This window comes from Rana temporaria, chromosome 4 (genome assembly GCF_905171775.1).
Source record: "Rana temporaria chromosome 4, aRanTem1.1, whole genome shotgun sequence".
In the NCBI taxonomy this organism is placed as follows: Eukaryota; Metazoa; Chordata; class Amphibia; order Anura; family Ranidae; genus Rana; species Rana temporaria.
In genome coordinates, this window is record NC_053492.1 from 61,675,420 (window position 1) to 61,689,948 (window position 14,529).

At 43.1% G+C, this 14,529-nt stretch overlaps 1 long non-coding RNA gene across 1 annotated transcript; it reads left to right on the top strand.

Annotated features, from left to right (window-relative positions):
• The first annotated feature begins 1,786 nt into the window (after window positions 1–1,786).
• Window positions 1,787–2,927, top strand: LOC120935292. The gene is made up of 3 exons (XR_005748397.1): window positions 1,787–2,091; window positions 2,342–2,524; window positions 2,616–2,927. It is a non-coding gene; the product is annotated as an uncharacterized LOC120935292 (long non-coding RNA).
• The last annotated feature ends 11,602 nt before the right edge of the window (window positions 2,928–14,529 follow it).

Consider the following 14,529-nt stretch of genomic DNA (forward strand, 5'->3'; position numbering starts at 1 on the left):
AGTACGGCTGGGTATTTTGGGCCAATCCACATCTGTTCACAGGTTCCCTGGCGCTGTCTGGCTAAGGGTGTTGGCATCTCCGGCCCCCTGTGGGTTGTGGTCCTATCCGGGGGCAGCAACACTCACTGCACACGCTCCCCGTCCTGTGCTCCGAAGACGCACGGACGGATGGGCGGGCAGTGCGTGTCGATGTCACGCCTCCATCACCTGACACGGAACTAGGTCTCCGTGCGGTGTATTGGTATACCATCCACGAGGGGTTACAGGAGTCAAACGGCGCCGCATCATTGGGCGGTTACCCCGCACCAATGCAGACGCCTCCCTTCTCCTCCCCCTCGTATGCGTGTCTCTGGGCGGGTAACATTGGGGGGGTGGTCCCTATAAGAGGGTGTAACCTATGGCAGGTACAGGCATTTGGCTCTTCACATGTCATTACTCCATGCAGCACACTCGGAACTCACAGGTGATCCTCTTCCTCTCTCCTATACCTCACCACACCCAGTACCTTCACCTCACTTTACTATCTTTATATTGCCATTTCTCTTTGTCTTTCTTCCCCATCCCTGTTTTTTCTCCTTTTTTTTTCTCTTTCCTTTTCTTTTTTCTTTTTTCCTTCTCCTTTGCTTGTTTTCCTCCCCCCTTTCCCCCTTTTCCTTTTCATCATATCTCCATATCCCATTCAAACATAATACATTCTTTTATTTCCAATACAGCCATCATTCCTTACCGACCACAGTGCATTCAATACACCATGCCTCATGCCTGTGCCACCTGGGTGCGCTCTCCTGACGGGCCCTGCACCCCTCATTCTCCAGCCCTAGTCCCCGGCAGTGACCACCCCAATCCTGGGGTCCATCCGGAGCTTCACTCTAGTGCCAGCGGCAATCGGCAACCTGGTGAGTACCATCTGGGGCTTTTTGATGAGTCCTCAGCCCCCACAAATGTTGGATGCCCCGTTTAACCAGCTATGTGCTTATGTCGTTCCAGATAACCAATGTAATGCATGCCTGCTCCTGATGAGCGACCAACAGTCGCGAAACGCGTAGAGCTCTATACCTCATGCATTAATGTATTATCACTGCAGTGTCATGCGATGTAATTTCCATTTTAATATGTGATATCTATTTTATGTCTCAATAAAATGAGTACAGCGAGCTGTACTCATTGCATTTATATATTTGGGTCACTGCCCACGTACCTTGTCCCCCAACTAATCTGTGAAACATATATGTTTATCTATTTCTTCAATAGTGCAATATAGTCATGGACGGTGCATTATGTGAAAGTAATAAAATATTTAAACCTATTCCAGATTTATTATCTTTGATTCATTCCCCCCATTTATTGTAAACAGTTTCCCGCACATGCTTCATTTAAAGTCCCGCACTTGTTTCTCTTTTCTATACCTAATTAGGGATGGAGGTAATTGACCCATTACCTCATTTAAAGTCCCAACCAACCCTCCCCCCGCCCACCTTATATACCATAACTAGGGATGGAAGCATGTATTTTACGGGACTACATTTTTGTCTATTTTGTGTTAATATCCAGTACTGCATTATTGTTGTTTTTCTAAGTGCTAGCAGCAATGTGCTTACAACTGTTTCATTAGTATCTGTCACATTTTGAGTACGGCTGGGTATTTTGGGCCATTCCACATCTGTTCACAGGTTCCCTGGCGCTGTCTGGCTAAGGGTGTTGGCATCTCCGGCCCCCTGTGGGTTGTGGTCCTATCCGGGGGCAGCAACACTCACTGCACACGCTCCCCGTCCTGTGCTCCGAAGACGCACGGATGGATGGGCGGGCAGTGCGTGTCGATGTCACGCCTCCATCACCTGACACGGAACTAGGTCTCCGTGCGGTGTATTGGTATACCATCCACGAGGGGTTACAGGAGTCAAACGGCGCCGCATCATTGGGCGGTTACCCCGCACCAATGCAGACGCCTCCCTTCTCCTCCCCCTCGTATGCGTGTCTCTGGGCGGGTAACATTGGGGGGGTGGTCCCTATAAGAGGGTGTAACCTATGGCAGGTACAGGCATTTGGCTCTTCACATGTCATTACTCCATGCAGCACACTCGGAACTCACAGGTGATCCTCTTCCTCTCTCCTATACCTCACCACACCCAGTACCTTCACCTCACTTTACTATCTTTATATTCCCATTTCTCTTTGTCTTTCTTCCCCATCCCTGTTTTTTCTCCTTTTTTTTTCTCTTTCCTTTTCTTTTTTCTTTTTTCCTTCTCCTTTGCTAGTTTTCCTCCCCCCTTTCCCCCTTTTCCTTTTCATCATATCTCCATATCCCATTCAAACATAATACATTCTTTTATTTCCAATACAGCCATCATTCCTTACCGACCACAGTGCATTCAATACACCATGCCTCATGCCTGTGCCACCTGGGTGCGCTCTCCTGACGGGCCCTGCACCCCTCATTCTCCAGCCCTAGTCCCCGGCATTGACCACCCCAATCCTGGGGTCCATCCGGAGCTTCACTCTAGTGCCAGCGGCAATCGGCAACCTGGTGAGTACCATCTGGGGCTTTTTGATGAGTCCTCAGCCCCCACAAATGTTGGATGCCCCGTTTAACCAGCTATGTGCTTATGTCGTTCCAGATAACCAATGTAATGCATGCCTGCTCCTGATGAGCGACCAACAGTCGCGAAACGCGTAGAGCTCTATACCTCATGCATTAATGTATTATCACTGCAGTGTCATGCGATGTAATTTCCATTTTAATATGTGATATCTATTTTATGTCTCAATAAAATAGTACAGCTCGCTGTACTCATTGCATTTATATATTTGGGTCACTGCCCACGTACCTTGTCCCCCAACTAATCTGTGAAACATATATGTTTATCTATTTCTTCAATAGTGCAATATAGTCATGGACGGTGCATTATGTGAAAGTAATAAAATATTTAAACCTATTCCAGATTTATTATCTTTGATTCATTCCCCCCATTTATTGTAAACAGTTTCCCGCACATGCTTCATTTAAAGTCCCGCACTTGTTTCTCTTTTCTACAAATAATACAATTTTAGTCTCATCACCCTTTTGCATGTGGCCTCAGAATCCTTATGGTGCGTTTAAGGTGACCACAAATTGAATTATTTGGCTTCAGCACTAAACGATCTGTCTGGCGGAAATCCAATAAACTCACTATCCAAATAACACCATTCCTACAGTAAAGCATGGAGGTGGTAATATGGGGGTATTTCTCTATAGTAGGGGCTGGAGCATTTGTCAGGATAGGATAAAAATGGATGGGGCCAGAAAGTCGTCAAGGGGAAAAAAGTTTACCTTCCAACACGACAATGACCCAAAGTACACAGCAAAAATTACCACACAGTGAAGAGTGGGCAAATATTGCAAAGTCTCGGGGCCGGATTCAGATACCTGAGCGTATCTATCCGGCCGGGGGAGCGTATCTTAGATACGTTACCCTGCTGTAACTTCGGGTGCAAGTTCTGTATTAAAAAATAACTTGTGCCCTTATTTACGGCAGCGTAACGTATGTGTTGCAGCGTAAGGCCGCGTAATTTAAATGGGGATTTATTTAAATTTCCCTTGACCCCGCGTTTTTTAAGTTTTTTTTTGAACGGCGCATGCGCCCTCCGTAAAATATCCCAGTGTGCATTGCGCCAAAGTACGCCGCAAGGACGTATTGGAATCGACGTGAACGTGAATGACGTAAAGCCGTATTCGCGGACGACTTACGCAAACAACGTAAAAATTTCAAAACTCGGCGCGGGAACGTTGGCCATACTTAACATTAGCTACGCCTCATATAGCAGGGGTAACTATACGCCGAAAAAAGCCGAACGTAAACGACGTAAAAAAATGCGCCGGCGGGACGTATGTTTCTGAATCGCCGTATCTACCTAATTAGCATATTCCTTGCGTAAACATACGGAAGCGCCACCTAGCGGCCAGCCTGAAATTGCAGCCTAAGATACGACGGTGTAAGACACTTACACCTGTCGGATCTTAGGGATATCTATGCGTAACTGATTCTCTGACTCAGGCGCATAGATACGACCTCCCGAACTCAGAGATACGACGGCGTATCAGGAGATACACTGTCGTACCTCTTTTCTGAATCTGGCCCTCGATCTGCAAAGTTAACAGAGACATATGCCAACAGACCAAAGGCTGTAATTAAAGTAAAATGTGGTCCAACAATATACTGACATAAGGGGGTGAATCTTTTTCCAACTCAGTTATTCTGTTTTTGTTTTTTATTTTTGACATATTGGTGTTATATCTTTCACTTGAATGGTATACGTTGCACTAGTAAATACAGCAAAAAAAAACTTACATTTTGTCTGTCTTTATTTCAGGCTGCAAAGCAACACAATGTGATTATTTTATTCAGGGGTGTGATTATTTTCTATACCAACTGTATATGTCAGTATCATAACTCAAATAAAATGTCTTCAAGGTACTTACAGGATAGAATATGGTAAATCTGATAGAAAGAAAGGCACTCCAAGCACACACTCTAGCAACAGATAAATGAGACTTAGGCCCCATACACACGAGAGGATTTATCCGCGAATACGTTCCAGCGGAACGTTTCAGCGGATAAATCCTCTCGAGGATTTCAGCGGATTTCTCTGCGATGGAGTGTACTCACCATCACATTGAAATCCGCGCCGAAATCCTCTGGTGATGACGTGTCGCGCCGTCGCCGCGATTATGACGCGGCGACGTGCGCGACGCTGTCATATAAGGAATTCCACGCATGCGTCAAATCATTACGACGCATGCGGGGGATCCCTTCGGACGGATGGATCCGGTGAGTCTATACAGACCAGCGGATCCGATTTGTTTAGCATGTCAGCAAATATTCGATCTGCTGGAATCCATCCCAGGGGAGATATATCCGCGGAAACAGATCCGCTGGAGTGTACACACCATAGGATCTATCCGCTGAAACCCATTCGCTGGGATTTTTCAGCGGATGGATTCTATCGTGTGTATGGGGCCTTAGGCCCCGTACACACGACCGAACATGTCTGCTGAAACTGGTCCGCGGACCAGTTTCAGCAGACATGTTCGGTCGTCTGTACAGCCGAGCGGACAGGTTTCCAGCGGACATTTGTCCACCCGACCTTTTTCGAGCGTACAAATGTTTCTTAGCATGCTAAGAAACATGCCCGCTGGAATCCTGTCCGTCGGACATGTTCGGTCATCTGTACAGACTCACCGTACATGTCCGACCGGCTGCCATCCCTCGCATGTGTCGAATGACTTTGACGCATGCGTGGAAACATTGACCTTTCAGCGTCGCGCACGTCGCCGCGTCATCGTCGCGGCGACGGCGCAGACACGTCACCGCGCTGTCTGTCTGCGCGGATTGTCTCTCATTTCTGTCTGATGGTGTGTGACCTCAGTCCAAAAAACGTACATTTTCAGGCAAAGCTAGAAGATTTGTTCCAAATCAGTAGTCACTTACACACCTCCAGAATTGGGAAAAAAAGTGAGATAAATAATATGTAACCTTAGAGGCCTCAGGTAAATCCTGTGCAGCAGTTAAAATTCAATCTGTTTTGACTAGCGACTAACTGTGGGGTAATCCCACGTATATATTTCCAGTCTTCATCATCCGTATCAGGAGTGTCCACCTGCCATTTGGATTGAAGACTCTCCATGCCAACATTAACTGAGAGCCTTGTAAATTGCAGACAATGGTTTGGATATGGAGTCATCACAAAGCAAGTTTTCCATGTCAGAAGGTGCACGATCGGAATTTCCGATGGAAAAAGTCAGACGGAATTTTTTCATCAGATATTCTGACTGTGTGTGTGCCCCATCTAATTTTTTCCATCGGAAATTCCGACGGACTTAGAAAGAGAACACGTTCTCTTTTTTTCTGATGAAAAAAAATTCTATCGAAAACTCTATTCCTCTGTATGGAACTCAGACGGAGAAAAAAACACGCATGCTCAGAATCAAGTCGACGCATGCTCGGAAGCATTGAATTTAATTTTTCTCGGCACATCATAGTGTTGTACATGACAGCGCCTTTGACGGTCGGAACTTGGTGTGACAGTGTGTATGCAAGACAGCTTGAACGGAATCTGAGTTTATCCCGATGGAAATTCTGATCGTGTGTACGGGGCATAAGAGTAAATGGAGCTTGCAGGCTCCAGTATAGAAGATCATGTAAGGTATTGTAGGATCCCAAATATGAGGCCTTAAAGGCGACAGAGGAATTAGTGTCATCTGAGATCACCCAGTTGCGGGCGTGGGTAAGAAGGACTGTAAAAAGGAAGGCTTTTGGTCAAGGTTTTCCTACTGAATCTAGGGGGGGGGGGGGGGATTTCCACAAAAATGTGGGTCAAATTGTTTGGGATCCAAATGGGGGAGTGTCTTAGGATATAGAGGAAAACAGGAAGTATTTTCATTTTGATAAGGATTCTACCTATAAGGGACAAAGGGACGTTGTCCCATGCTTTCATTTTCTGCTTGGTAGTGGCTAACGAGGGGTACAGATTTAATTTGGCAAAATCGGTAACATTAGAGGAGTTATTAATTCTCAGATACTGTCAGGCCTTGTACACACGATTAGTCCAAACTGATGAAAACGGACTGAAGTTCAGTTTCATCGGTTCACCGATGAAGCAGACTGATGTGCGTACACACCATCAGTTCAAAAACCGATCGTGTCAGAACGCGGTGACGTAAAACACATGACGTGCTGAAAAAAACGAAGTTCAATGCTTCCAAGCATGTGTCGACTTGATTCTGAGCATGCGTGGGTTTTGAACCAATGCTTTTGTGTACTAACCATCGGTTTTGACCGACGTCCATCAGTCCGATTTTTAAAGCAAGTTCTAAAACTTTGGTCTGAAGGACAAAAGTCTGATGGGGCATACACACGGTAGGTTTGGACTGATGAAACTGAACTTCAGTCCGTTTTCATCAGTTTGGACTGATCGTGTGTACAGGGCCTTAGGAGTCAGTCCATGCAAGCGGTAATGTATGGTCTGCAACCTCTTGTGCTAGATCTGTTGTTTTATCAAGGAAATTCAGTGTAACTAGCTCAAAGAACGAAACTGAGATTAATTGGTAATTGGTAATTTTTCAGTCAAATGTATTTCAGCAAAATCACTCCACTCATCCATAATGGTGATGGTGTAGGGACTGTTAAAATGTCTAATTACCATAAATGCTAAGGGGCAGATCCACAAAGCGAGTACGCTGGCGTATCTACTGATACGCCGGCGTACTTTCAAATTTCCTGCGTCGTATCTTTGTTTTGAATCCTCAAAACAAGATACGACGGCATCTGGGTTAGATCCGACAGGCGTACATATTTGTACGCCTTCGGATCTAAGATGCAATTCTTCGGCGTTCGCTGGGTGGCATTCCCATCGTAATCCGCGTTGAGTATGTAAATTAGCTATTTCCGACGATCCACGAACGTACGAGCGGGTGTCGCATTCTTTTACGTCGTCTCTAGTCGGCTTTTTCCGGCGTATAGTTAAAGCTGCTGTTTCGTGGCATATAGTTAAACCTGCTATGTTAAGTATGGCCGTCGTTCCCGCGTTTAATTTGAATTTTTTTTTTAGTTTGCGTAAGTCGTCCGTGAATCGGGATGGACGTAATTTACGTCCATGTCAAAACCAATGACGTCCTTGCGACGTCATTTAGCGCAATGCACGGCGGGAAATTTAGGGACAGCGCATGCGCAGTTTGCTCGGTGCGGGGATGCACTTCATTTAAATGAAACACGCCCCCCTACTCGCCAATTTGAATTAGGCGCCGTTACGCCGCGAGAGATACACTACGCCGCCGTAACTTACGCCGCAAATTCTTTGTGGATTCAAAGCTACAAAAAGTAAGTTACAGCGGCGTAGCGTATCTCACATACGCTGCACCCATGCAATTCTTTCTGGATCTGCCCCTATGTCTTTCACTGCTCAGCAACTATATGAGGGTGGGGGCTTTATGTTGACTGTTTTCCAGGTTTGGGCTGAAAAAAAAAGCTTTAAATGTTTATGTTAATATCTTGGATTAAAATGACCATTACCAAAGAGCTTGAAACCTAGAATCTGACATCACATTTATCTTTTCTTTAGGTTCTTTAGTGTAGAGAAAGAGGACTTTCACCTCTCTATGGTTGGCCATCTCCAGAAGATCAGTGCTGCTGGGGCCCTTTATTTACTGTACATCTGCTTCACTAGATTTACAGTAATAAAGCATCTAATATGTTTTAAAATATACTTCATGGTAAATGTTTGTGGGAACCTGACCATCTGTAATAGTATTGTTAGAATCCTTGCCACAACTTCCAGTGTTAATTACAGAATTCCTGCAAGGACTACCATTAGTACTTGCATAATCCCTGGCAGAGTTCCCTGAAACGATGCTGGGTATGTCTTCTGACCAAAAGGGTATTGAGGTTCCAGCCTTTGAACTGTCTGATACTGTGTCTTATTGCCAGCTACCTGACCTCTGCTAGAACTTGACTACACTTTAGCTTGCTGCCTGCCTAGACCTCTGCTTGGATCTAGCTAATCTCTGGTCTACCTTGACCCCTGCCTTGAAAAGTGACCTGCAGCTGGACACAGTGCTGGATCAATGCACAGGTAAAAATTTGTTTGTAAAAGTAAATGGCAACATGTTTTTTACCTTAATAGAGGAAATGCATTATAGAAAAAAACATTTAACCTTTAGAACCACTTTGACCTATTTATTATTAGGGATCAATTAACTTTAATTTCTCTAACATTTGAGCAAAAATCTGAAGATTTCGGTGATTTTCCGGTGAAAAAGTCGGTGTTTAGAAATAGAACATGTTTTAATTTTTAACAATGGAAAAAAGAAAGGAAATTCCTATCGTCTGTGTGACTCCAACGGAGAAAAAACCCATGCATGCTCAGAAAATCGACGCGTGCTTGGAAGCATTGAACTTAATTTTTCTCGGCTCGTCGTAGTGTTTTACGTCACCACGTTTTGGATGGTCAGAATTTGGTCTGACAGTGTGTATGCAAGACAGCTTGAATGGAATTCTGACCAAAAATTCCATCGGATTTTAGGCCATTGGAAATTCCAATCGTGTTTATGGTGCATTAGTGACAACCATGGCTGCCCCCATAGACACAGTAAAGAAATAAATGTAGCCACTTAGGTGTAGGAAGTGGATTACCAGGTAAAAAATAAAGTACAAAAAGCCTGAAAAGGAAAACTAATGCAGCCACCACACCTAATCACTGTAAAGCTGCTGTTTTTGGGTTTAAATACACTATAATTTCACCTTGCCTATTGACTCCAATTCACAAGTCTCTTCTGCTTGTTGTTTTTCTTTAGCAGTGGTTTCCTAGCAGATATTCTACCATGAAGGCCTGATTCACACAGTCTCCTCTTAACAGTTCTAGAGATGTGTCTGCTGCAAAAGGTGGCTACTTTGAAGAACCTAGAATATGAAATATATTTTCAGTTGTTTCACACTTTTTTGTTATGTATAATTCCTCATGTGTTAATTCATAGTTTTGATGCTTTCAGCGTGAATCTACAATTTTCATAGTCATGAAAATAAAGAAAACTCTTTGAATGAGAAGGTGTTTCCAAACTTTTGGTCTGTACTGCATGTGTTGTATCAATCTGTTGAAAAGCAATAAATACATATTTGCCTTTAAACACCGACTTTTTTCATCGGAAATTCCGATCGTGTGTACGCGGCATTAGGCTGGACTTCAGAAATGTCTGCCTTTGTTCATCTCCATTACACATGTCACAGATTCACCTGTTCCACACTCCAGTTACACGTCTTCCCCTCTTTTATGCATCCGCTGACTTCCTTCTTCAGTCTAATTTTTCACAGAGGAACATTTGGGACCATGTTTAGCCCAAATGGGTGCTTGACTGTTGTGTACTGCCATGCTTATGCAATAAAGGGAAAGAAATACAAAGACGTGTGTAGATGTACTATGTTTTTGAATGTTTGAAGTCACTCAAAGTTACCTAAAAAGATTTATTACAGGCTCCAGGCATTGAGTAAGGTGTGGGCTCCTGGAGTACAGTCCTCCACTTACCCTTATTCATGGTGTGTTGTCTTTGGGAGAAAGTAAAAATGACCATAAGTTATATGGGTGATGTACAGTAAAAGGCAAAGGTTGCACTTGACTTCCTAGCTCCGGGACTGTTTGTCTGTTTGTGTATTCTTCCAGAATGTGTCATGTACTCTAAATACCACTAGTATTGTTCCTATCATCTTTACTAAAAAAAACACTGCAAAGATTTTGCGCCAGTTAAATTTTATTTGCCTTATAGTAATATGTTAAAAAATTATGTTTTATTTAATAGTTATACTATATAGAAACTTTACACCAGTTAGTTGCAGTTGGCTAGGGCAGGGAATGGAGAAGAGAAAGTATCTACATGATGTAGAGGGCTCCACCACCATCCAAAAATTTGTGATAAACTCCTTTTTTTTTTTGACCGATGATTGAGAGTGAGATATGTAAATACTGTATCTTCTTTGCTAAAGCTCACAATACACATTGCAAGTATGTAGTGAAAGCACATGCTTGATTGGATAGATGTTGATTGCATAGGTCCTCATTTCACAACGTTTTCGTAAATCTAATGCTGAAAATTATGAAATTGCAATATGTATAGTAATCCTAAGAAAGCTGATCCACACTGGTTCAGTGGGGGGTCTTTTGGAGGTGATGAGCCTACCTCATCATAACCTCTGTGTTCAGGATTATTTTTAGAAATTGGTAGAATCTATTGCTCTCTGACAATAAAAGTTTCTGAAAGAAAGAGATGACACGAGGACATTCATGTTTTCTGTCTGTTTCTCATAAATCTATTCTTACCATTTCCTAACCACAGTGATGCTTCCCCCCCATGGAATTAGCTGATGTCTCTGGAAGCTACACAGGATAAATAAAGGTCTTCTCTCCCTGGGAGGTCCGGCTTCTATTTTCAATAAAATATCTGTAGGAGAGCATTCTGATTTCATGGGTCTCGGTAACCAACTGTGGTGCCCAGCCAATGTATTTGTTATCAAGGATATTTCAGGCCACATATTAAAATAAAGTCATGTTTTATAAACAAGGAGGCCAATTTTACCAAATCTGGGATCCTTAGCTTTTACGTGAGAGGGATGAGTGAGGTCACCCTTGCCAAGGAGAATAATACAAAAGCTGTGATCTAAGGTAGGTATTTTTCCTCCTTCTTTTAGTTACTGTTTTCTTTTTTGTTGCTGTTAGGCCTAGGAAATTATGATTGGGGATTGGGGGAATGTGGGATGGAATACCTTATACTGTTGCTCAGGGCTGCAAAATCCACATTGAGGTAGAAGTAAACCCAGATAGAGTGGCCCATCACTATTTTACAGCTCCAGGTTTTTGTTTATAGTCAAGGTATGTGCCCAGTAGTATGAAGGGGTTAACTAGGAAGCTTTTATGATCCACATAAATTGTCATTAAAAAAACTAAATATGAACATAGTTCTTGGTTGGGGCTTTCCTAATATATTTTCTTGTAAAAAGGGGGGATAGGGTTGGGACTTTAGATGAGGCATATGATAGAAACTACCACAGGCCTCCATCCCTGTAAATGGATAAAAAGAGGGGGAGGACCCCGGTTTAGCAGCAAAGTAACAGAGATTAATCTGCCGACCCTACAAAACTCATTGTGTAAATTACGCCCTTAGGGGGCGCTTTGGGATGCCCGTGCTTGCGCAGCCCCCCCCCCCTCCCCTCTTCTCTTTCCCTTCACCTATCTTTCTTTCTTTCCCTGGGTACCTCTGCTACCCTTACATTTCACTTCCTCGAGGAAAATACAGAAAATGGAAGAGGGGGCTGGACCCCCCGGACCCCGGTTTTTTGGTTCCACATACATTTATGGGCGGCTACGCCCGCTAACTCAGAGAGCCAGAAATAGCATGTCAAAACTGCCCCGAGTGATACGCAGGGGAGTTGTAGAGGCTCTCAGTCTAGGAACCTCGCTGCCATCTTTGGAAGGCGGGGATCCTACAGAGACCCGTAAGTGAGGCCAGCCAAATGCTACACCTGTGATGTTATATCTTATGCGGTCTTCCCCTTGTTTGTATATTGATTTTGTGGACACTGCTGGACCGTATGTATATGTTGTGGTCCGGAACGGACCGGCTCCTCTGTTTGTTTATAAATAAAAAAAATTGAAAAAAAAAAAAGAGGGGGAGGGTTGGGACTTTTAATGAGATGCGTTTTTAGTAGTATGCGATTAAATATATATATATGGAATATAAAAAATGTTTCCATAATAGCCAGGCTCAAAGTTGCCAACCAAAGAAGCACTAAACCAAATAATCTGTCTAGCTGTATGTAATTAAAAACAGAGGTTTAGTTGCATGTATTTGCACCTGTGTAAGCTGCAGGCCAACGTCAAGGCACTCCGTGTACTGCAGTCCTAACTATGAATTTTAAAGTCTCCTAAAAAGGAGCACAGGCATGCTAATCAATAGATAGGGGGCAAGTGATCACCTAAACCCGCCACTACCTATAGTCGGTCTAGCAAAAAACAGCACTGGAAAACAAAAGAAATGCAGGAGTGGAACCAAACATGCCTACCAAACCTTAAAAATTTAATCGCATACTGCTAAAAACGCATCTCATTCAAAGTCCCAACCCTCCCCCTTTTTATATATTTTTCTGGTACCAGCATATTCAGTGAAGCATGAACCAAGCCAAGTTCCTGCTTATTCATTTACATACATACTTTAACTAATATTATGTAGAGATAAGTGAAAGTGAGAGTTATCATTCCTTGGACCTGTTTTGTGCCAAAAAATGTTCCCTCATTAGCCTCATTATATTGAGTTTTATTGGACAGAGAAAAACAATAATGTAAATAAATACATATATATATATATATATATATATATATATATATATATATATATATATATATATATATATATATATATATATATATATATATATATATATATATATATATATATATAAAAACTAAACCAACAAAGGAAATAAAAATCAAAGGCAGAAAACATTAAAGAAAATAAATTAAAAGCATTTGTTAAAAAAAAATACATTAAAAGCACCTACCCAAGAAAAAAAAAAGTGAAATATTTTCACGCATACTAGTCATTAGATGTGGTGTTTGCATTTGTTTTTGTTTTTTGTTGTTTTTTTCCTTAATGGTTACTTGGTGGCCATTCTAGACACTTTGGGGGAGATTAACATGCACAGCTGCCTTAGATTTTGTAAATGTTAACCAGTCAGCTTCTAACTTCATCTTGTTCAATTAAGCTTTGAAAATAAGGGTCCTTTCACACGAGCGGACCGTTCGTCCGTTCATTACAAGTCCGTTAACGGACTTGTAATAAATCCCTATGGGATCGCGTCCGTTAGCGGATGGAGTATCCGCTAGCGTCCGCGTCCATCGGGATCCGCTTTTGCGAACGGAAGAAACCCCATTTTTCTTCCGTTCGGCGGAACGGATCGGATGCAGACGGACAGACGGTCCGTCTGCATCCGATCCCCCATAGGGGAGAGCGGAGCAGAGACAGGGCGGTCTCTGCACTGTGTGCGGGGACCGCTCTATCCACCGACAGCTCAGCGGGGATCCCCGCTGAGCTTTGGCGGACACACGGAGCGGACCCAGAAACGCTCCGCTCCGTGTGAAAGAGCCCTAAAACTTGGTAGCTGATTGTTTACTATGCACAGCTGCACCAGTTTTAATAAATCCCTCTTTCTGTCATAGGGTGACAACACTCACTTACTGTGCTGTATGTATGGCAGAGCAGCATTGTCATCCCAGGACAGGAAGTGTCCCTTGTTCCTTTATTTTCTTTATAAGATAGATAAAATGTGTGCTGTAGTTCACAGAGAGTTGTAAAACCCCATACACACAGTTGCACTTTTTGACAACAAAATTAAAAAATAAGCAGGTCCATCGGAAAAACTTTTTCAGTTTTCATTGGACAAAAGTTTGCTCTGCAAATGGACAAACTTTTCGGCAACAAAAGTCCTACGGTGCAAATACCTATCATGTGTACAGAAGTCCATTGCATACTAGCTCATTATGAATTACTTACCTTAGATCAAAGCCCCCACAGAGGTCCTCGTCCCCCCCTCCGGCGGCGACATCTCTCCCGGGGGCTACATCCAGATATCACGGCTCCGACGCTGTGATTGGCCAGAGCCGCGATGACGTTACTCCCACGCATGCACGCGGGAGCCGCTGGGACCGGCACATGGACTGAAGAACCGGCCCATATAATAAATATCCCCCAAAAATATATAAAACATTATTTGTTTTCCTCAGTTTAGGCCGATACGTATTCTTCTACCTATTTTTGGTAAAAAAATCGCAATAAGCGTTTATCGATTGGTTTGCGCAAAATTCATAGCGTTTACAAAAAAGGGGATAGTTTTATTGCATTTGTATTTATTTTTTTCGTGACTGCTACATTATGGCGGACACTTCGGACAATTTTGACACATTTTTGGCACCATTGTCATTTTCACAGCAAAAAATGCATTTAAAAATGCATTGTTT